Genomic DNA, 22,735 nt, shown 5'->3' on the forward strand with positions numbered 1-22,735 from the left:
GTGTGGAAACAGGCCCTTCGGCCCAACAAGTCCACACCGACCCGCCGAAGCGCAACCCACCCATACCCCTACATTTACCCCTTACCTAACACTAGGGGCAATTTAGCATGGTCAATTCACCTAACCTGCACATCTTTGGACTGTGGGAGGAAACCGGAGCACCCGGAGGAAACCCACGCAGACACAGGGAGAACGTGCAAACTCCACACAGTCAGTTGCCTGAGGCGGGAATTGAACCCGGGTCTCTGGCGCTGTGAGGCAGCAGTGCTAACCACTGTGCCACCGTGCCGCCCACTATTACTCTGAGTTCTGTTGTGGGTTTGGGCAATGTTTGGATATTCCTGTATTTGGCTTACAGATATGAAGGAAGTATTGTCATGAAATCCAAAATACAGGGGAGAGGAAAACACTAAGAACAAATAAATGGTGTAAAAAATCACATTCAATGAACCAGAGAGCACTTTAACCTGCAGTCACCAACAGCTATGCCATTCATCCTTACTCCACACTCGCACTGTGATCAAGTTTCAATTATAAAAAAAGTATGTTTTTGTTAAATTGCAGACAATCACAAACTATCCCAACAAAAATAGCTGACCTTTCTGACCAGCTGGAAGTTGCTGCTAACTTCAAGACATGTGAATGGTGACTAGTATATTACTTCAGTGGTTCAGGTGGTGCCAGTTGTGATTTCTGGAGGCTGGGAGGAGAACTGAGGACAGCATCTCAAAAAAGGCTTCAATTTCAAACATTTTGCTCCAGTGACCCTTAGGAACGATTATTTGTGCTCCTTTGTGTTTAACAGTAGTTCAGCATATGTGAGAGGATTGCTGAGATCCTACACTGTGGCTTTATGAAGGATGAATGTGCTCTTTCATAAGAGAAGTGCAGCATGGAAACAGACCCTTCGGTCCAACTCATCCAGGCCGACTAGACACTCCAACCTAATCTCGTCCCATTTGTCAGCACTTGGCCCATATCACTCTAAACCCTTCCTATTCATATACCCATCCAGATGTCTTTTAAATGTTGCAATTGTACAAGCCTCCACCACTTCCTCTGGCAACTCATTCCATACGTGCACTACCCTCTGTGTGAAAACATTACCCCTTAGGTCCCTTTTGTATCTTTCATCCCGCACCCTCAACCTATGCCCTCTATTTCTGGACTCCCCTACCCCAGAGATCTATTTATAGATCATATAACAATACAGCGCAGAACAGGCCCTTCGGTCCTTGATATTGCGCCGACCTGTAAACTATTCTAAGCTCATTCCCCTACACTATCCCATCATCATCCACGGGCTTATCCAAGGATTGTTTAAATCTCCCTGAAGTGGCTGAGCTAACTGCATTGGCGTGTAGGGCATCAACACCCTTACCACTCTGAGTAAAGAACCTGCCTCTGACAGCTGTATTACATCTATCACCCCTCAATTTGTAGTTATGCCCTCTCATACAAGCTGACATCATCATCATCATCCTCGGAAAAAGACTTTCACTGTCTACCCTATCTAATCCTCTTATCATCTTGTATGTCTCTGTCAAATCCCCTCTTAGCTTCCTTCTTTCCAAAGAGAACAGACCCAAGTCTCTCAGCCTTTCCTCATTAAGCTTCCTTGAGATAATAGTGTTCATGCACTTAACATTGCTATTCAACTAATGATCCTTCATACTATGCTACTCATGTCAAATTATGCACATCACAACGAATCAGAGAATCCCCAACAGTGCAGATAGAGGCCATTCAGCCCATCGTTTCTGCACTGTCCCTCCCACCCACCTTATTCCAGTATTCCCGCGTTTCCTACACATTCCTGAAAACTAGGGGCAATTCAGCATGGCCAATCGACCTAAACTGCAGACCTTCAGACTGAGAGGAAACCAGAGCACCCAGCGGGAACTCATGCAGACGTGGGGAGAAGCTGTAACCTCCCCACAGTGTGAACAGCCCGGATGGTGCCGCTCTCTAAACTGGGGATCCCGGTGTGAATAGTTGATAGGCAGAAGGATTTCAGCCGCTATCTCTGTAACTTTCCAATGGGGGTAGGGCAGTCACGGCCAGATTTGACTATGGGAGAGCCATCACTGGGAGTAGTTGATGGACAGGATCGGGATAGTTTATATAATGAGGAGGATGTTGAGTGAGGGAGTGTATGAACCATCGCCCCCTTCCCACCGGTATTTACAGATGCACTCCAACAACACAAGCCGCACCACGTGACTGTCGTTCGTGGGCTCTCGCGCGCTCCCATTCGAATTCCTGACCGTTGGCCACCAGCTGCTGCGGAGCGCGAACGCACGTCAGAACTACAACTCCCATGAGACACCGCGGACAGCCCCACCCGCTTTTCGGCGGAATTGCGCAAGCGCAGGATGTCTAACAGCAGCATAGATAATGTAGTCCAAACTGCGTCTACTGGGTGAAATCTTGCGAGGAGAGTCTGACCTAACTTTTTGAGGACCGAAAGGCGAAGGAAAATTGTGTTTTTGATGTTACGAACAGATGTGAGAGTGCCCAGAGGCGGAGGTTGCTAACCGTTGTGAAGTAGCGATTGTACACATTGCTCAGAGCAAAGTCAACAAGATATAGGCTTGTGGGCAAATGGAAGAAAACTGGAGAGGGCAAACAGGACAGCACTTATATAGTTCATGGTAGGGCCCTGCAGAGTGCTGCAGGTTCACAGTTCCTTCAAAGTAGAGTCGCAGGGAGACAGGATTGTGAAGGAGGCGTTTGGTACCCTTACCCTCATTGGTCAGTATAGGAGTTAGGATGTACTTTGTGGCTGTTATAGACATTGGTCAGGTCACTTCGTGTTGTCAAATAATGCTCATCAGAATAAACTCATCTGGACATTAGTGAGACCACTTTTGTAATTATGTTAAAAATCACACAACACCAGGTTATAGTCCAACAGGTTTGATTGGAAGCACATTAGTTTTTGGAATGCTGCTCCTTCAGGTGATTGTGAGGGCACAAATCTAAGGCACAGAATTTATAGCAAAAATTTACAGTGTGATGTAACTAAAATTATACATTGAAAACTACCTTGATTGTCTGTTGAGTCTTTCATCTGTTTGAATACCATGATAGTTTCACTTCTTTCATGTGTAAATCACAAAACCTTTTTTTTAAATGTTGCATTCTCAGCTGAGCTGTAACAATGGGTATTAGCTCGACAATATGTTGAAGGTGTTAGCCCCCTGTGTTCTCTGTCTATGCCATGATATTTAGATTGATTCTAATCTAAAAAGTGAGATAACAACAATTTTACATGAATTCATGCAGTTTTTGAGCTCGGAGAACACAGGGGGCTAACACCTTCTCACCATACGCAAATAATTAATGGTCAAATGATTTGTTAAAGACTCAGTTGACCACAATAGCACACCGTGTACCCCATCAAACAGTTGGTGCAGGCAGGAGTGTGATTTCATTCTTATAACAATCAGATTGTCTGGTATCACCACTGGGTGGGATGTTCTTCACTGTGTTTTATATTTGCCCATGAATGGTGCTTTAAGGCCCACTTTGGCCTGTGAGTTCACTGCTAATTTTGCTTCTGGATGACGGAGGAAGCGGACTAACCAACTTCACTCTTCATAATTAGCAATAAAAATACATTATTTTAAAGCACAGATCCCCCCCCCCCCCAAAGGAAAGCATTCCAACCATTGGTAACAAAACAAATCTAAAATCATATTGGATCAAAGGAATATGCCTGTTAAGTTTCAGAAAGAAAGCAAATTAGAGATTCAGAGCATTTTAGCAAAAGAGTACCGAGAAAAACATTGAGAAAATGGACTATGAAACTAAACGGGTGAAAAACATAAAAGCTGAGTGTAAAAGTTCTTATATACGTGTAAAAAGGAAAAGAACTGCAAAAACAAATGTGAATCCATTAGAAGCAGACACAATTCCAGCCCACTAAGAAAATAATGATTGGATTTGGTAGAGTCTACATGGATTTACAAAAGAAAGAAAATCATTTTCCCTACAGTATGGAAACAGGCCCAACAAGTCCATACCAACCTTCTGAAGAATAACCCACCCAGACCCACTCCTCTAGCCTGTATTTATCCCTGCCTAATGCACCTAACACTACGGGCAATTTGGCATGACCAATTCACCTAACCTGCACATCTTTGGATTGTGGGAGGAACCAGGAGCATCCGGAGGAAACCCACGCAGACACGGGGAGAATGTGCAAACTCCACATCGAACCCGGGTCCCTGTCACTGTGTGGCAGCAGTGCTAACCACTGAGCCACCGTGCCACCCCTATGAGGCAGCAGTGATCTAATGCCATCATACAAAATTCTTTCCGAGACTGACATGGTCAATGCAGGAAGGAGGTTTCCTATATTATATTAAAGGGTGGATCATTTCGGACTGTGACGTGCACGAATTTCATTAATCAGTCAAAAATAGCGGCTGTGAATATTTGGAAATCTTTAATCCAAACAACAATGGAAACAATAGTTGAGTGTGCCCAAGACTGAAATTGATAGATTTCTATATATCAAGGGACACAGGATTATTGCAGGAAACGGTTGTACTTGAATCTCATTGCAAGGCTATCTGTTTGAAAATTGTGCACAAACATTCTTACATTATGAATGTGGAGCAGCAAACAAAAATCTTTTACCAGTTTGGATAACAAGGGGTTGCCCTGATCCATTAAAATCTCCTTAAGATAATTATACTGGAGAAAGTCTTCACTAATTCACTCACTCAAGTTTCAAAGGTTATTGCAGATCCCAGCAGAATCACCCTCAATATCATGTTTAGAAATAAGTTCTGTCAAATTCAGGAGTTGAGTTCCACTCTGTCTACCTCAATTAGAAGCACAAGTCATACAGTGTTACAGCATAGGAAGATGGTGTTCAACTTATCGTATCTGTACCAGTTATCAAGACAGGGCGAAAGTGAGGACTGCAGATGCTGGAGATCAGCGTCAAGAGTGTGGTGCTGGAAAAGCACAGCAGGTCAGGCAGCATCCGAGGAGCAGAAAAAAAAACATCGACGTTTCGGGCAAAAGCCCTTCATCAGGAATGAGGCTGGGAGCCTCGGGAAGGAGAGATAAATGGGAGGAGGTTGGGGCTGGGGGGAAAGTAGCTGAGTGGATGGAGGTGGGGGTAGAGGTGACAGGTCAGAGAGATGAAGGGGGGTAAAGGTGATAGGTCAGAGAGATGGAGGTGGAGTCCTCTCTGATCTATCATCTTTACCCCCACCTCCATCCACCTATTGCACTCTTATGGAACATGAAAGCATGGGAAGGGTTAACGCATGAAGACCACTAGCAACCTGTGTTCTGTGGAAGGCAGGAAGGCAGGATGGGATAACCATAGTGGAACATTCCTACACAAATTAGCAGAGTAAGGTTAAGGCTGAAAGGTCACTATGGCGAGATGAGATAACACAGTAATAAAGCAAGTTTCTCTGTTAAGTTTATTCTGACAGGATTGGGAGTGTAAATATTTAGGACATGACATTAAAATATCTAATTAATAGTTAGTAGAGTCAGCTTGAGACAGGAGACTATTGTACGAGATGGAATAGCTAAATATCTATCATGACAGGTTAGTCTGCAATGAAAGATGACTGTAGCAAAAAAGTGATAATAAATATCTAATCATGACATTAGGAAAATATCAGGTAGGGTCTGGAATGAAAGACCATTATAGCAGAGTTAGCAATAAATATCTAACCGTGATATTAGAATAACATTAAGCAGAATGTACAACGAAAGAGATAATGGGAACTAACATCACTGGTTTATTATGTAGTGAGAGTGGGGTACTTTGATTAATATAGTTGGACATGCTGATAAGCTAACAGAAACAAGATATAAAAATCCACAGACCCTGAGGTTCATGGGCATTCGAGAATCAGCTTTCTCAGTGTCACGGTTTTTTGTTTGCAAATAAAAGACCTACTTCTTGAGGAACTCTGTGTCTCCTGGTGGTTCTCTATATTTTCTCCACAACAAATTTGGCGCTGCGAGCAGGATCGTGCAGAGACCCACCTGGACAGGGGGCAGCAGTTACAGGGCGCTTCTTGGTCCACCGGGGACACTCCAAAGAATGACAGAATAAGGGTACCCAACAAAAAAAAAGTTAGCATTTTTGCTGTGAATTCGGACTATATTCTGTTGGCTTTGAGTGGTCCTTGGGGACTCAGATGTGGGAACCTGCTGGAGGGTCTCTCCGATCCAAGATCCAAAGGCCAGGGGTAAATTGCTGCTGAAGGAGGAGACGTGGAGAATTGGTCAAGAAAACTGCGCAGTGGGGTAAGGGGTGAGTAAGAATAAAAGTAGCAAAAATTCCACGTGGTCTATGTAAGACCCAATAGATAGGGCAGAATAAAGAAGGGGAAATTGCTTTACTAGAAGCGCTGATAAATGTGTTTAGAAAGCCGGCAAATTGGTAGTGGATGATTAAAAGTAAAAATAGCAGAGAATAGTCATAGTGTTATCACGTTACTAGACTGTTAAATGTTGTAGATAAGGCCTGTAAGATAATTAGACTTCTGGAAATGAACAATGGGTCTGTTTAAGTAAGGCTTTGGCTGACAGCAATTGATTTATAGCAGAGGTTTTGGCTGTTAGCAGCAAACCTCTGTGTGCGTGCACGTGTGTGTTTGAAAGAGAGAGAGAGCACGAAAGCAGCTGCTGCTGGCAGGATTTTTGTGTGTGTCTGTGAGAGAGATATATAGAGTCTATAGTTTAATCATTGCGATCTGATTTGTATGCATAATTGTTTGTTGGTGGTTAAATGTTTGTGTTTTGTTTCCCTGGAGTGCGAGATCCAGGGTATTTTGATTTTGCACTGTAAGAATTTAAGATAGTTTTTTTGAGAGAGAAATTTCTCAAGAAACTGTTAGTGATTGGTGCATTTGGAAGGTGCAGTGTTGGATTGGTTTAGGTTGAATGAATGAGAATAGATTGTTTGTATTAACTAGCTGCAATTGAGAACGTTTAGAAATTAGACAATAATAGACAATAGGTGCAGGAGTAGGCCATTCTGCCCTTCGAGCCTGCACCACCATTCAATATGATCATGGCTGATCATCCTTAATCAGTATCCTGTTCCTGCCTTATCTCCACAACCCTTGATTCCACTATCCTTGAGAGCTCTATCCAACTCTTTCTTAAATGAATCCAGAGACTGGGTTCCCACTGCCCCCTGGGGCAGAGCATTCCATACAGCCACCACTCTCTGGGTGAAGAAGTTTCTCCTCATCTCTGTCCTAAATGGTCTACCCTGTATTTTTAAGCTGTGTCCTCTGGTTCGACACTCACCCATCAGCGGAAACATATTTCCTGCCTCCAGAGTGTCCAATCTTTTAATAATCTTAGATCAGATCCCCTCTCAATCAGATCCCCTCTCAGTCTTCTAAACTCAAGGGTATACAAGCCCAGTTGCTCCAGTCTTTCAGCGCAAGGTAGTCCCGCCATTCCAGGAATTGACCTCGTGAACCTACGCTGCACTCCCTCAATAGCCAGAATGTCTTTCCTCAACTTTGGAGACCAGAATTGCACACAATACTCCAGGTGTGGTCTCACCTGGGCCCTGTACACTGCAGAAGAACCTCTTTGCTTCTATACTCAATCCCTCCTGTTATGAAGGCCAGCATGCCATTACCTGCTGTACCTGCATGCTTACTTCCATTGACTGGTGTACAAGAACTGGATCAGTGGTGCTGGAAGAGCACAGCAATTCAGGCAGCATCCGAGGACAGGCAAAATCGACGTTTCGGGCAAAAGCCCTTCATCCTGATGAAGGGCTTTTGCCCGAAACGTTGATTTTGCCTGTCCTCGGATGCTGCCTGAATTGCTGTGCTCTTCCAGCACCACTGATCTAGAATCTGGTTTCCAGCATCTGCAGTCATTGTTTTTACCTCGGTGTACAAGAACACCCAGATCTCTTTGTACTGCCCCTTTACCTAAATTGATTCCATTTAGGTAGTAATCTGCCTTCCTGTTCTTGCCACCAAAGTGGATAACCATACACTTATCCACATTAAACTGCATCTGCCATGCATCTGACCACTCACCTAACCTGTCCAGGTCACCCTGCAATCTCCAAACATCCTCCTCACATTTCACCTTGCCACCCAGCTTAGTATCATCAGCAAATTTGCTAATGTTATTAGACATAGACATAGAAGAATACAGCGCAGTACAGGCCCTTTGGCCCTCGATGTTGCGCCAATCCAAGCCCACCTAACGTATACTAACCCACTATCCTCCATATACCTATCCAATGCCCGCTTAAATGCCCATAAAGAGGGAGAGTCCACCACTGCTACTGGCAGGCCATTCCATGAACTTACGACTCGCTGAGTGAAGAACCTACCCCTAACTTCAGTCCTATATCTACCCCCCTTAATTTAAAGCTATGCCCCCTTGTAATACCCGACTCCATACGCGGGAAAAGGTTCACACTGTCAACCCTATCTAACCCCCTAATCATCTTGTACACCTCAATCAAGTCACCCCTAAACCTTCTTTTCTCTAATGAAAACAGCCCCAAGTGTCTCAGTCTTTCCTCATACGATCTTCCTTCTATACCAGGCAACATCCTGGTAAACCTCCTCTGCACCCGTTCCAGTGCCTCCACATCCTTCCTATAGTATGGCGACCAAAACTGCACACAATATTCCAGATGCGGCCGCACCAGAGTCTTATACAACTGCATCATGACCTCAGGACTCCGGAACTCAATTCCTCTACCAATAAAAGCCAGTACGCCATATGCATTCCTCACCGCACTATTACTAATACCATCTTCTATATCATTAACATACATTGTAAAAGCTGCGGTCCCAGCACTGATCCCTGCAGTACCCCACTGGTCACTGCCTGCCATTCCGAAATGGAGCCATTTATTACTACTCTTTGTTTCCTATCAGCCAACCAACTTTCAATCCAAGTTAGTACTTTGCCCCCAATACAATGCGCCCTAATTTTGCTCACTAGCCTCCTATGTGGGACTTCATCAAAAGCTTTCTGAAAGCCCAGGTACACTACATCTACTGTATCTCCCTCATCCATCTTCAGAGTTACATCCTCAAAAGATTCCAGAAGATTAGTCAAGCATGATTTCCCCTTCATAAATCCATGCTGACTCTGACCTATCCTGTTACTACTATCCAGATGTGTCGTAATTTCATCCTTTATAATAGACTCCAGCATCTTTCCCACCACTGAGGTCAAACTAACTGGTCTATAATTTCCTGCTTTCTCTCTCCTAACTTTCTTAAAAAGTGGTACAACATTAACCACCCTCCAATCCGCAGGAACTAATCCTGAATCTATCAACCACCAACGCATCCACGATTTCTCGAGCCACCTCCTTCAGTACCCTGGGATGTAGACCATCAGGCCCCGGAGACTTATCAACCTTCAGACCTAACAGTCTCTCCAACACCAATTCCTGGCAAATATAAATTCCCTTAAGTTCAGGTCCTTCAGCCACTGTTACCTCAGGGAAATTGCTTGTGTCTTCCCCAGTGAACACAGATCTGAAGTACCAATTCAATTCTTTTCCCATTTCTTTGTTCCCCGTAATATATTCCCCTCTTTCTGTCTTCAAGGGCCCAATTTTAGTCTTAAATTCATAGATTGGTAAGGGACAACTGCAAGTTATAAAGTTAGGAATTGCATATACTACTGAACAAAGAACTACCAGACTTGAATGGTATGAGGAAGTGATTTATGAGAGCAAAGATAATACATTAGTTGGACTGAAATATATCATAGGATGGATAAAGGGACTGCAGTTGAGATACTGAGTAAGAAATTTCCATTGGCAAGAAATGATATTGTAAAAATTTCTGAGAAATGGAGAAAAAAGAACTAAGGATTTATTGACTAAATGGCCAAAAGAAGGTACCTTTGAAATACACATGTGCAATGAGATGGAAGGATTAATTAAGAACTATAAGCCAAAAGATAAATCGAAAAATAGAAACCAAAAAAAGGGATCAGGAGATGGAAATACTGAAACTTTTCAGGAAAGAGGATGAGGAACAGAAGATAGCTTGTCAGGCACCTGTGGTGATTAGGAAAGATGCAAAAGAACAAGCTGAGCAGTTACGGGAAACAGGAAAGCAGGAATCAGTTCCCCCCGCCTCACCCTCTCTATACCCAGATGTGGAGGAGTTGAATAGACTTCCTCCCTACTCGAATGAAGAGGCATTGAAGCAGTGTCCAGTAATAAAGGGAACAGTAGAAATAAAGGGACAGTTAGAATGGGATAGAAGTGCGGAAGACAAAAATGAACTGAGGGAAAGAAAAGAAAGAGAGAAAAAGGGACAGGCAGGAGCAAATAGAAGCCATACAACAAGAACAAGAAGAGCTGAAACATGAGATTAGTGTGCTGCATGGGCTAAGGGAACAAAAAGAAATTGAGGAATACTCATTGCGATACGAAAGGAGGGCTAAAGAGAAAAGCAGTGAAAGTGACGCAGAGCAAGAAGAAAGGGATGATGAGAGACAAGGAAAGAAAAAGGCCCCAGTACCTAAAGAATGGGAGGAATTAGAAATAGCATCGGATTCAGAGCCCGAGGGGGATTTATTGAGAAGTGGTGTCAGTAAAGGGAAAAAAGGTCAACAGAGGGGAGAAACCCACAATACATTCCTTGGGGAACTCAGGATCTGGAAGGGCTGAAGAATGCACTGCCCAGTTTACATGAGGGAGCGGGAAAGTGGATCAGGGCTTTTAAAGATGAAACCATAGGGTAATTGCTGGCTATAGGAGACTTGAAGGCATTGCTGGTGAGGTTGGTAGGACTCCTGAAGTTAAAGGAAATAACGGTCCGAGCCCATTTGTAAAATGTGTCAGACAATCCAATGATTGATGGGGTCGGATTTGATCGAGTGAGACAGAATGTATGGCAGGCCTTAAGAGTCTGTTATCCACCCAAAATGGACCCCAAGGCTCTGAGAGGGGATCCACTGGGAGAAAGTGAAAACCCGGCTGCCTGCTTGGGGAAACAGTTAAAGAAGTGGAGGCTGGAAACAGAGCAAGTCATAGAGAGTAATCAGTTGCTGACTACAATGTTCCGAAATTCCAACATTGAGGCAATGCCCTCCCAAGTCAGGTCAAGGCTGGAGGTGGTGGGTCTGACATCATCAATGAGCCACCAGGAATTTAGAGATCATGTAGCTCATGCATTTGAAAGGTTTCGAAAAGACAAAGTGAAACTGTCTGAACAGCAGGAGGAGGTGCAAAGGAAGCTGGCGCAAATGCAGCCTGAAGAGCTTATAAACAAAGAAAAAGAGAAGGCTAAAAAGGTATTGCCAGCAAGAACCAACACAGTAAGCAACACTGGTGTGAAACCAAGTGCCGGTGCAAGGGGAGTCCTATCAGGTCCAGACAGGGGCCAAAAAGTCCCATGCCAGCAATGGAGATTTTTAGAGAAGCTTTCCTGCGGGTGACAGATCCGAGGCAGGGCAGATTTAAACAACAGCCTAAACAGAACTGGAGTTCCCAAGGACAAGGACGTAAGAATGGGGGATTAAGGTTCATGATAAATAATCAGGCTCAAGGGAGGCCAGAAATTATGTGCTGGGGATGTCATCAACCAGGCCACTTTAGGAGTAATTGCCCTTATTGGACCGGGCCCCCTCTGCCCTACAGCTGGCCTGGATGGCAGGAATCCCCAGTGGCCACTTCCCAGACACCTACAGGCCCAGAAGGACCTGTTAACCCGTATGGGAGGTGTTAGGGATGCCCTGAGAACCTGGGTAGAAAGGGACACTACCCTGTAGTAGCATGGGAGGCTGATCAAGAACCAGTAATACAACTTAATATAGAAGGACGGCAGACACCGGCGATGAGAGATACTGGAGCTACATACATTTGTGTACAGCCGTGGTATATCTCTCACCTTCCCATGTCAAGTAAATTTGTTAAAACTGTAGGGTTCTCAGAGAAATTACAGTTAACCTGATTCACAGCTCCAGTAAGATTAGAAATGGAAGGTAGCGAGATAGTTCTGCCAATATTAGTGTCTAAAGAGACACTAATTAACTTGTTATGTAGGGATGCTTTACTACAGTTAGAGGTAAGATTGGAGTGCACACAGCAGGGCTTGGTCATAGAAAAGCCCAATACATAATTAGTGATGCAAGAAGTTAAAGATGTTAATGTTTATTGAATAGGGGATATAGCAAGTGATATTCAAGACATTTGGGGGATATGGGAAGCAGAAGTGTTGACGATGCTGACCAAAGCAAGACCACCTAAGCCTGAGCTGCACTGTACAGTGATATTTGATGAGTCTCAGGATGAGGCGATAGAGAGGCAGTGGCAGCAGGAAGTCACTGCTCCACAACATTTGAGAAATGAAGCAATAGTATTAGGGGAGCAGGGAGTGATCCTGCAAATAAAGAGCAATGTGTTCCTGGAAAAGTGGTATACAGTAACAGGCACCACACCACATGTAACCTTACTGGTAAATAAGGGATATCAATCTAAAGACTTAGGATCTATGGCCAGGCATATAGAAACAGTCAGGGAATGGCATATCATCATGACAGGGGTTTGGGAATCCAGAGATGGCAGCTATATTAAAATCCTAGCATGCTGCAACTTGACAGGGTACCCGAAGGAAGTCAAGGTAACACTCCAGCGGAGCATGCCAGTGACAGTGGAGGAAGGTGATCAATATGGTAATGAGCAATTGGATGCATTAATAGCCACTTTGTGGTCACAGCATGATACAGATGTGGGAGAGTGAAATCAGTTAACCCAATGGAAATATGGTTGAAACCAGGAGCTGGGACAGTAGTGAAATTTCTGACAAATGAAGTTATCCCAAGGTTTGGTATACTGTTGGAAATTAGTTTAGACAATGGGTCTACCTTCATTCAGAAAGTAGTTAAGTTGGTGCTGCAGTCTTTGAGAATCAAACAGAGGTTTGGGTGTGTGTATCATCCCCAGTCACAGGGTATGGTGGAAAGGATTAATGGGATATTGAAAGCCAAATTAAACAAGATCTGCGCAAGCGCCAGCCTTAATTGGGTTGATGCGCTGGCGCTAATGAGTTATCGCATGCAGACTAATCGCATGACCAACCTAACACCACATGAGATGCTCACAGGTAGACCTATGCCAGTACTCAGGTGGAGAGGCCCATATGAAGAGCCTAGCTTGGAGCGGTTAAGCTTAGAACTTAAGCAATATATGCAGCAGCTAACTATGATACATGAGGAAACACAAAGGGAACCACCACCTGTTAATGAGGAAGGACCTATTAAACCCCGGGTTTGGGTGTACGTGCGGGTTTTTCGAAGACGCTGGAATGAGCTGAGGAGAGAGGGACCTTTCGTAGTGACTAAGTCATCATCTACCGCCAATCAAGTGGAAGGACGACTCATAAGGTACCACCTTCATCATTGTATTAAAGCTCTCCCTCCAGCACAAACTAACTCTAACACTGAGGTAAATGGAGCTGAGGCTGAGGAACTTGGACACGGGCAGGGCACACAGGAGGCTAGTACCCCTCAGCAGGATTCCAAACAAGGTGCAGGTGAAGTTCTTGGGGATACTAATCATTCTAGAAGTGATTGTGATGAAGATGTGGAGCATAGTTCTCCTGGCAGTGGGGATGGGGAAGACATGGGGGATGCCCATGATACCCCCCTCGCTGATGCAAGGTCTGCATACTCAAACTTGGAGACCATTAATTTGGCAGACCTGGACTGGTAATGCCAGGGTCGCTCAGGCTAGGAGGCAAAGACGTATTAGAAGTGCAGACCTTGCTGCCCTAACATGGGTACGCAGCCGTGACGATCACTAGTATCAATGGGAAAACTATACAGCTGTAATGATGGCTAGATAATGTTGGCTAGAAAATAATGTTTCTTGTGTACAAAGGCAACCCCGTCATACTATGTTGTCCCTATGCCTTATAACTCGGCCACCTGTACTCAATGGCGTTTGCAGCACTCTAGCCGACTTCTTAATCTGGATGATTCATCAATTTACAGGCAATTTCATTGCCCATTTTGGTGCCTCCTACTTCAGGCCTCTACGTTCTATCAGCAGGATGATGTGGGCAGGCAGCAACTCCAACGGTGGTGTGGCTATAGTACCCCGTGGTCCACCAGTAAGACTAATTACACATTCCCCATGGCTGTTTTCAGGATATGGGAAGGGTTGAGTTTTGAATGCTTTAAGCAAAATGGCTCCACACCACTTGGCTATTTTAAGGGTCTTTGAGGGAATACGATTAAACTCAAGGTGGACACCACATTTGGAGCTGCTTTAAATTCTCAACGCATTCCACTGGCAGATACGTGGTGGCTGTGTGGTAGGAAAGGAGGATTGCGCCCGACGCGGCCCGCTGACTGGAGTGGCAGCTGTGCCCGTGTGATGTTCCTACACGAGATAGTTATATCAGCACACGCTGATATATCAGCACGGGGCGGGGGGGAGAAAGAGGACAAATATGGAAAATAAAGAACTTGAAAGCATGGGAAGGGTTAAAGCATGAAGACCACGAGCAACCTGTGTTCTGTGGAATGCAGGAAGGCAGGATGGGATAACCATAGTGGAACATTCCTACACCAATTAGCAGAGTAAGGTTAAGGCTGAAAGGTCACTATAGCGAGATGAAATAACACAAGTAATAACGCAAGTTTCTCTGTTAAGTGTTATTATGACAGGATTGGGAGTGTAAATATTTAGGACATGACATTAAAATATCTAATTAATAGTTAGTAGAGTCAGCTAGTAGACAGCAGACTATTGTACTAGATGGAATAGCTAAATATCTATCATGATAGGTTAGTCTGCAATGAAAGATCACTGTAGCAAAAGTGATAATAAAGATCTAATCATGACATTAGGAAAATATCTAGTAGAGTCTGGAATGAAAGACCATTATAGCAGAGTTAGCAATAAATATCTAACCGTGACATTAGAATAACATTAAGCAGAATGTACAACTAAAGAGATAATGGGAACTAACATCACTGGCTTATTGTGTAGCAAGAGTGAGATACTTTGATTAATATAGTTGGACATGCTGATAAGCTAACAGAAACATGATTAAAAAAAAACATCCATGGACCCTGAGGTTCATGGGCATTCGAGAATCAGCTTTCTCAGTGTCACAGTTTTTTGTTTGCAAATAAAGGACCTACTTCTTGAGGAACTCTCTGCGTCTCCTGGTGGTTCTCTATATTTTCTCCACAACACTCTCAGCTACCTTTCCCCCAGCCCCCTCCCATTTATCTCTCCATCCCCAAGGCTCCCAACCTCATTCCTGACGAAGGGCTTTTGCCCTAAAGGTCAATCTTCCTGCTCCTTGGATGCTGCCTAACCTGCTGTGCTTTTCCAGCACCACACTCTCAACAGTTATCAAGAACTGATCTACTCTAATCCCATTTCCCAATACTTAGCCTTGTATCCTTTGGTGTTTCAAGTGATCATCTAGATAGTTCTTAAACGCTGTAGCCGTTCCTGCCTCTACCACCGTTTCAGAAAGCGAATTAGAAACACTGAAAAGCAATATTTCACTCTGTTTTGATTGTGAACAACATCTCAGCAAGGCGACCTGACACCAACAGCTGGTGAAGGAAATACAGCGAATATATTCATGGGTATAAAACACAATTGCTCATTTAAACTGTTGCCAAATCAAGGTTTCTCACTGAACACTAACCCTGTAACATGGGCATGGCTTTCCACACTGCAACCGGTCCGAGGTTGGCAAACTGCCCAAAGGGAGTTTCCAAGAAAAGCATTGGCATCCCAACGACTGCCAGCATCAGAATGTAGGGAATAAGGAAAGCACCTGCAAAATTTTTTTTCTTTTAGTGCCGTTTTTTTGCGGTGTGTGGTCCTGTTCTGTCCTATGGTGACAGCCCGTTCTATGGTCTGGGTCCATTCCTGATTAGTGGTTTTTGAAATTAACGACTTTTGGCGCGCAGACGACAAGCAACATGAATTCGACTGGGACAACACTACCATTATAGGGCAAGCCAAACAAAGAACAGCCAGGGAATTCCTAGAAGCATGGTACTCATCCACAAACTCCATCAACAAACACATCGACCTGGACCCAATATACGGGCCACTACAGCGGACAGCTGAAACTGACAACCGGAAGCTGCAGGGACAGGCCATCATAAATGCCGGAGGAAACACCACAGAAGCGCTTCACAGGAGTGTCCCAAGCACTGAGGATGTCACCTAGACAGGAGACGAAACGTTTGCAACAAAAATTTCCAGCACGGCGAACAGAACCACAATGACGAGCACCCGAGCTACAAATCTTCTCCCAAACGTATCTATCCATCTGTAGCCAAAGAACATCCAGAAATGGGTTTACTTCTCAATCTCACACTATTATCTCTTAAGTGTGTCAAGTATCTGTTAATGGCCCCACTCCCCCAGCAACATCGTCAAAGAAGTGGATCAGCTTCATATACATGACATCATCCAGTTCCACCTCCTCACCTTGTACCCTTGAAAGCCCCATGAACAGCCAGCTTATTATTCCAATTTTTTTCCGTTTAAATTTTAGGGAGACAGAAGTCACATTCTAAAGCCCATTGCCCTTGTTACTCGTCCATCTCTCCCACCGGTCACTTGCTCATGCTGAATCAGATTGCTTGCAGCCTTTTCAATTTGAAAGTTGACCTTGTAATTTCATGTTATCAACATCACAAAGTATGGAAGGAAAAGGGGGTCGCGGAGGAAGGACTCAGCAGACATTACTGAAGTTTTTAGAACAAGTAATAGGACAGAGAGTATGGAAAAGGCCAGGAGTCTAACTTCAGGCACAGCAGATATGAGGACAACTAGGAGAAGGGGCAGTCAATGTAAGACTGATGGTGTTGTACTCAACTGCACATACAGTTTATGAAACAAAGTAAATAAACTTGTAGCACAGATTAAAACTGGCAAGTACAATGTTGTGGGTATCACAGAGACATGGCTTCAAGGAGATCAGGGCTGGGAACTGAATATCCAAAGATACACGGCCTATTGAAAGGACAGCCAGATGGGGAGAGAAGGTGGGGTGGCCTTATTGTAAATAAATGATATTAAATCAATAGCAAGAACTAATATGGAGTTGAAAAGCACAGAATCTGTATGAGTACAGGAATCACAAAGGAGAAAAGACCCTGATGGAAGTTGTGTCCTAGCAGTAGTCAGGATGTGGGGAAGAAAATAAGTCAGGAGATAGAAAAGGCAAGTAGGAATGACATATTACGATCATCACAGGGGACTTCAATATGCAAGTGAACTGGGAAAACGAGTTGTTAGCAGTTCACAAGAAAAGGAATTTATAGAATGTCTACAAGATAGTTTTCTTGGAGCAGTTTGTGGTAGAGTCCACTCAGGAACACGCAATTCTGGATTTGGTGCTGTGTACTGAGGCAGACTTGATTAAGGAGCCTAATGTGAAGGAAGCCTAAGGGGGTAGTGACCATAATATGATAGAATTCACCCTGCAGCTTGAGAGGGAGAAGCTGGAATCCGATGTAATGGTATTACAACTGAGTACAAAAGCATGAGGGAGGAGCTGGCCAGAGTTGATTGGAAAGGGGGGCTTAGCAGAGAAGACAATGGAGCAGCAATGGCAGGAGTTTCTGCATGTTACAAATTTAATGATGAGCAAAGCATTTAAACAAATTAATGAAAACTTTACATGGGAGGCATTTGGGGAGAGGGAGTCAGTGAAGGTCAATAGGAGCTGGTACAATGGAAAATAACAGCAATAGTCAAATTTTGAAAAGACAAATGTTGAACACTAGATTGACCATAAGATATAGAACATAGAATATAGAATAATACAGCACAGAACAGGCCCTTTGGCCCTCAATGTTGCGCTTACCTGTGAACTAATCTAAGTCCATCCCCCTACACTATCCCATCATCATCCATATGTTTATCCAAGGATTGTTTAAGTACTTCTAACATGGCTGAGTTTACTACATCAGCAGGCAGGGCATTCCATGCCCTTACCACTCTCTGAGTAAAGAGCCTGCCTCTGACATCTGTCTTAAATCTGTCACCCCTCAATTTGCAGCTATGCCCCTTCATACAAGCTGACATCACCATCCTAGGAAAAAGACTCTCACTGTCTATCCTATCTAATCCTCTGATCATCTTGTATGTCTCTATTAAATTCCCTCTTAGCCTTATTCTCTCCAATGAGAACAAACCAAGTCCCTCAGCCTTTCCTCATAAGACCTTCCCTCCAGACCAGGCAACATCCTGGCAAATCTCCTCTGCACCTTTTCCAATGCTTCCCCATCCTTCCTGTAATGGGGTGACCAGAGCTGCACACAGTATTCTAAGTGCGGCCACACTAGCATTTTGTATGGTTGCAGCATGGCATCATGGCTCTGGAAATCAATCCCTCTCCCAATAAAACCTAACACACCATATAACTTCTTAACAGCCCGATCAACCTGGGTGGCAATGTATCTATGTACACGGACACCAAGATCCCTCTGCACATCCACACTACCAAGAATCTTTCCATTAACACAGTATTCTGCCGTCCGGAGCATCCAGAGGAAACCCATGCGGACACAGGGAGAACGTGCAAATTCCACACAGACAGTCGTCAGAGACTGGAATTGAACCCGGGTCCCTGGTCCCTGCAATGCTAACCACTGAGCCACCGTGCTGTCCTGAACCTTGAATACATTAATTGACAGAAGATCCATAGTTCTCTAGGGAGTGGAGCATGGTGACGACTCTAATCCTTCGTTATGAAGAAATTTTCATCCTAGACTGAAATGGCTGTTATCTTATCCTAAGCATGTATGCTCTGATGAGACACTTTATTCTGGGGACATAACCTCTCCTGCCAAACTATGTCACAATCAAATATGTTTTAATGTGCTTTCTGCTCACTCTTTTAAACTCTACATCCTATTTGACATATTTGACTTGATCTGTCCTTATAGACATTTTCATTCTCAAAATCAATCTAGTACGCTTCTGTTGGACTCAAAGGCAATTATATTCTTTCTTAGATAAGAAGATCATGACTATGTACTCTAGATACAGTAGTCCCCAAAGCCTTGTACAATTACAACCAACTTCTTTACTCCTGCACTCCGAGGCCTTTGCAATAAAGAACTCCACACCATTTATAGAGTAATAGAGTGTTAGAGACGTCAGCACGGAAACAGACCCTACGTTCTAACCTGTCCATGCTGACCAGATATCCCAACCCGATCTATTGCCGCTTGCCAGCACCCGGCCCATATCCCTCCAAACCCTTCCTATTCATATACCCATCCAGATGACTTTTAAATGTTGCAATTGTACCAACCTCCACCACTTCCTCTGGCAGCTCATTTCATACACATACCACCGTCTGCAGGAAACCGTTGCCTCTTAGGTCTCTTTTATGTCTTTCCCCTCTCACCCTAAACCTATGCCCTCTAGTTCTGGATTCCCCCACCCCAGGGAAAAGACTTTTTCTGTTTATCCTATCCATGCCCCTCATGATTTAATAAACCTCTAGGGAAAACAGCCCTGGACTATTCAACCTCTCCCTATAGCTCAAATCCTCCAACCCTGGCGACATCCTTGTAAATCTTTTCGGAACCCTTTCAAGTTTCACAACATCCTTCCAATAGGAAGGAGACCAGGATTGCAAGTAATATTCCAAAAGTGGCCTAAGCAATGTCCTGTACAGCTGCAATATGACCTCCCAACTCCTGTACTCAATACTCTGACCAATAAAGGAAAGCATGCCAAATGCCTTTTTCATAATCCTATCTACCTGTGACTCCACTTTCAATGAGCTATGAATCTGCACTCCAAGGTCTCTTTGTTCAGCAACACTCTCTAGGACCTTACCATTAAGTGTATAAGTCTTGCTAAGATTTGCTTTCCCAAAATGCAGCACCTCGCATTTATCTGAATTAAACTCCATCTGCCACTTCTCAGCCCATTGGCCCATCTGGTCAAGATCCTGTTGTAATCTGAGGTAACCTTCTTTGCTGTCCACTACACCTCCAATTTTGGTGTAATCTGACTAACTTACTAACTGTACCTCTTATGCTCGCATCCAAATCATTTATATAAATGATGAAGAGTAGAGGATCCAGCACTGATCCTTGTGGCACTCCACTGGTCACAGGCCTCCAGTGTGACAAACAACCCTCCACCACCACCCTCTGTCTTCTACTTGTGAGCCAATTCTGTATCCAAATGGCGAGTTCTCCATGTATTCCATGACATCCAACCTTGCTAACCAGTCTCCCATTGGGAACCTTGTCAACACCTTACTGAAGTCCATATAGATCATGTCTACTGCTCTGCCCTCATCAATCCTCTTTGTTACTTCTTCAAAAAACTCAAATCAAGTTTATGAGACATGATTTCCCATGCATAATGCCATGTTGACTATCCCTAATCAGTCCTTGCCTTTTCAAATACATGTACATCCTGTACGTAAGGATTCCCTCCAACAATGTGCCCAATACCAATGTCAGGCTCACTGGTCTATAGTTCCTTAGTTTGTCCTTACCACCCTTATTAAATAATGGTACCACATGAGCTAACCTCCAGTCTTCCGGCACCTCACCTGTGACTATCGATGATAGATACCTCAGCAAGAGGCCCAGAAATCACTCCCTTAGCTTCCCACAGAGTTCTAGGGTACACCAGATCAGGTCCTGGGGATTTATCCACTTTTATGTGTTTCAAGACAGCCTCCTCTATAATACGGATATTTTTCAAGGTGTCACCATCTATTCCCCACATTCAATATCTTCCATGCCCTTTTCCACAGTAAACACTGATGCAAAATAATCATTTAGTATCTCCACCATCTCCTGCAGCTCCACACAAAGGCCCCCTTGCTGTCTTTGAGGAGCCCCATTCTCTCCCTAGTTACCCTTTTGTCCTTAATATATTTGTAAAAACCCTTTGGACTCTCCTTAACTCTATTTGCCAAAACTATCTCATGTCCCCTTTTTGCCCTCCTGATTTCCCTCTTAGGTATATTCCTACTGCCTTTATACTCTTCCAAGGATTCATTTGATCTATCCTGTCTATACCTGACAAATGCTTCCTTCTTTTTCTTAACCAAACCCTTAACTTCTTTAGTCATCCAACATCCTTTGCACCTACCAGCCTTTCCTTTCACCCTGGCAGGAATATACTTTCTCTGGACTCCTGTTATCTCATTTCTGAAGGCACCCCATTTTCCAGTCATCCCTTTTCCTACGAAATCTGCACCCAATCAGCTTTTGAAAGTTCTTGCCTAATACTATATAAATTGGCCTTTCTCCAATTTAGAACTTCAACTTTTAGATCTGGTCTATCCTTTCCCACTACTATTTTAAAACTAATAGGATTATGGTCACTGGCCCCAAACTGCTCCCCCTCTGACACCTCCATCACCTGCCCTGCCTTATTTCCTAAGAATAGGTCAAGCTTTGCACCTTCTCTAGTCAGTACATCCACATGCTGAATCAGAAAATTTTCTTGTACACACTTAACAAATCCCTCTCCATCTAAACCCTTAAAATTATGGCAGTCCCAGATTATGTTTGGAAAGTTAAAATGCCCTACCAAACCACCCTATTATTCTTACAGATAACTGAGATCTCCTTACAAATTTGTTTCTCAATTTCCCTCTGACCACTAGGGGGTCTATAATACAATCCCAATAAGGTGATTTGCCTTCCCATTTGTTGTGCTTACAAAATGTCTTCCTTTATTTCATGTTTGAGGACAACCAATTTCTCTCAACATCAACACTTGTATATTAAAAAAAATGGAGTGATTCAGTTTTTCCTACCAAGGTCAATTTGCCCAAATGTCCTCCACCAGCTTGCGCATTCACTTGATCCATGTAGGGCCCTTTCCAGACTCTTCAGAGAGAATTTTCATTTCAGGTTTGGAACTGGTTCTGAATCCCAATGCTGCTTGATGCTGTTGTTGGATGATCAATGGCATTTTGAAGGAAGGTCCAAATTGTGTTGCACAGAGTGAATTAGGTGCAGCAGACTTTATGAAGAGGTGAGCTGAAGAGGTGATGGGCCTGATTTATGCACGTGATAACGGGCTGTGGGTACTAGCATTCTGGGTGACTGCAAGGTCCAGAACACAGTGAGTTGAAACTTTATTGCTGGAACAGCACAGCAGGTCAGGCAGCATCCAGGGAACAGGAGATTCGACGTTTCGGGCACAGGCCCTTCTTCAGGAATGAGCAGAGAGTGTTCAGCAGGAGAAGATAAAAGGTAGGGAGGAGGGGCTTGGAGGAGGGGAGTTGGAAATGTGATAGGTGGAAAGAGGTCAAGGTGAGGGTGATAGGTCGGAGTAGGATGGAGGCGGAGAGGTCAAGAAGAAGACTGCAGATCAGGAAGGCGGTGCCGGGCTGGAGGGATCCGGCTGAGACAAGGTGGGGGGAGGGGGGATGAAGAAACTGGTGAAGTCCAAGTTCATCCCGATTTGAGGTCGGGGTGGAAGGTGTCCACCCCGACCTCAAATTCACCTGGACAGTCTCGGACTCCTCCCTCCCCTTCCTAGACCTTTCTGTTTCTATCTCAGGCGACCGAATCAACACGGACATCTACTACAAACCAACCGACTCCCACAGCTACCTGGACTACACCTCCTCCCATCCTGCCCCCTGTAAAAACGCCATCCCATTCTCCCAATTCCTTCGTCTCCGCCGCATCTGCTCCCAGGAGGACCAGTTCAAAATACGTACAACACAGATGGCCTCCTTCT

The 22,735-nt window shown here is 44.2% G+C and overlaps 1 protein-coding gene across 5 annotated transcripts in view; it reads right to left on the reverse strand.

The window, feature by feature from the left end:
* LOC148148840 (sodium- and chloride-dependent neutral and basic amino acid transporter B(0+)-like) overlaps positions 1-22,175 on the reverse strand; it is a 134,923-nt gene extending 112,748 nt beyond the window's left edge. For all 5 annotated transcript variants that reach the window (XM_087991794.1, XM_087991792.1, XM_087991795.1 and 2 more), the window contains exon 1: positions 21,801-22,175. The gene's annotated coding sequence lies outside the window, so the exon portion shown is untranslated. The remainder of the gene's footprint in view (positions 1-21,800) is intronic.
* Positions 22,176-22,735: the final 560 nt, after the last annotated feature.

Source organism: Chiloscyllium plagiosum, unplaced genomic scaffold (genome assembly GCF_037043375.1).
Source record: "Chiloscyllium plagiosum isolate Xiang-an unplaced genomic scaffold, Cpla_swu_hap1 HiC_scaffold_11, whole genome shotgun sequence".
Lineage (NCBI taxonomy): Eukaryota > Metazoa > Chordata > Chondrichthyes > Orectolobiformes > Hemiscylliidae > Chiloscyllium > Chiloscyllium plagiosum.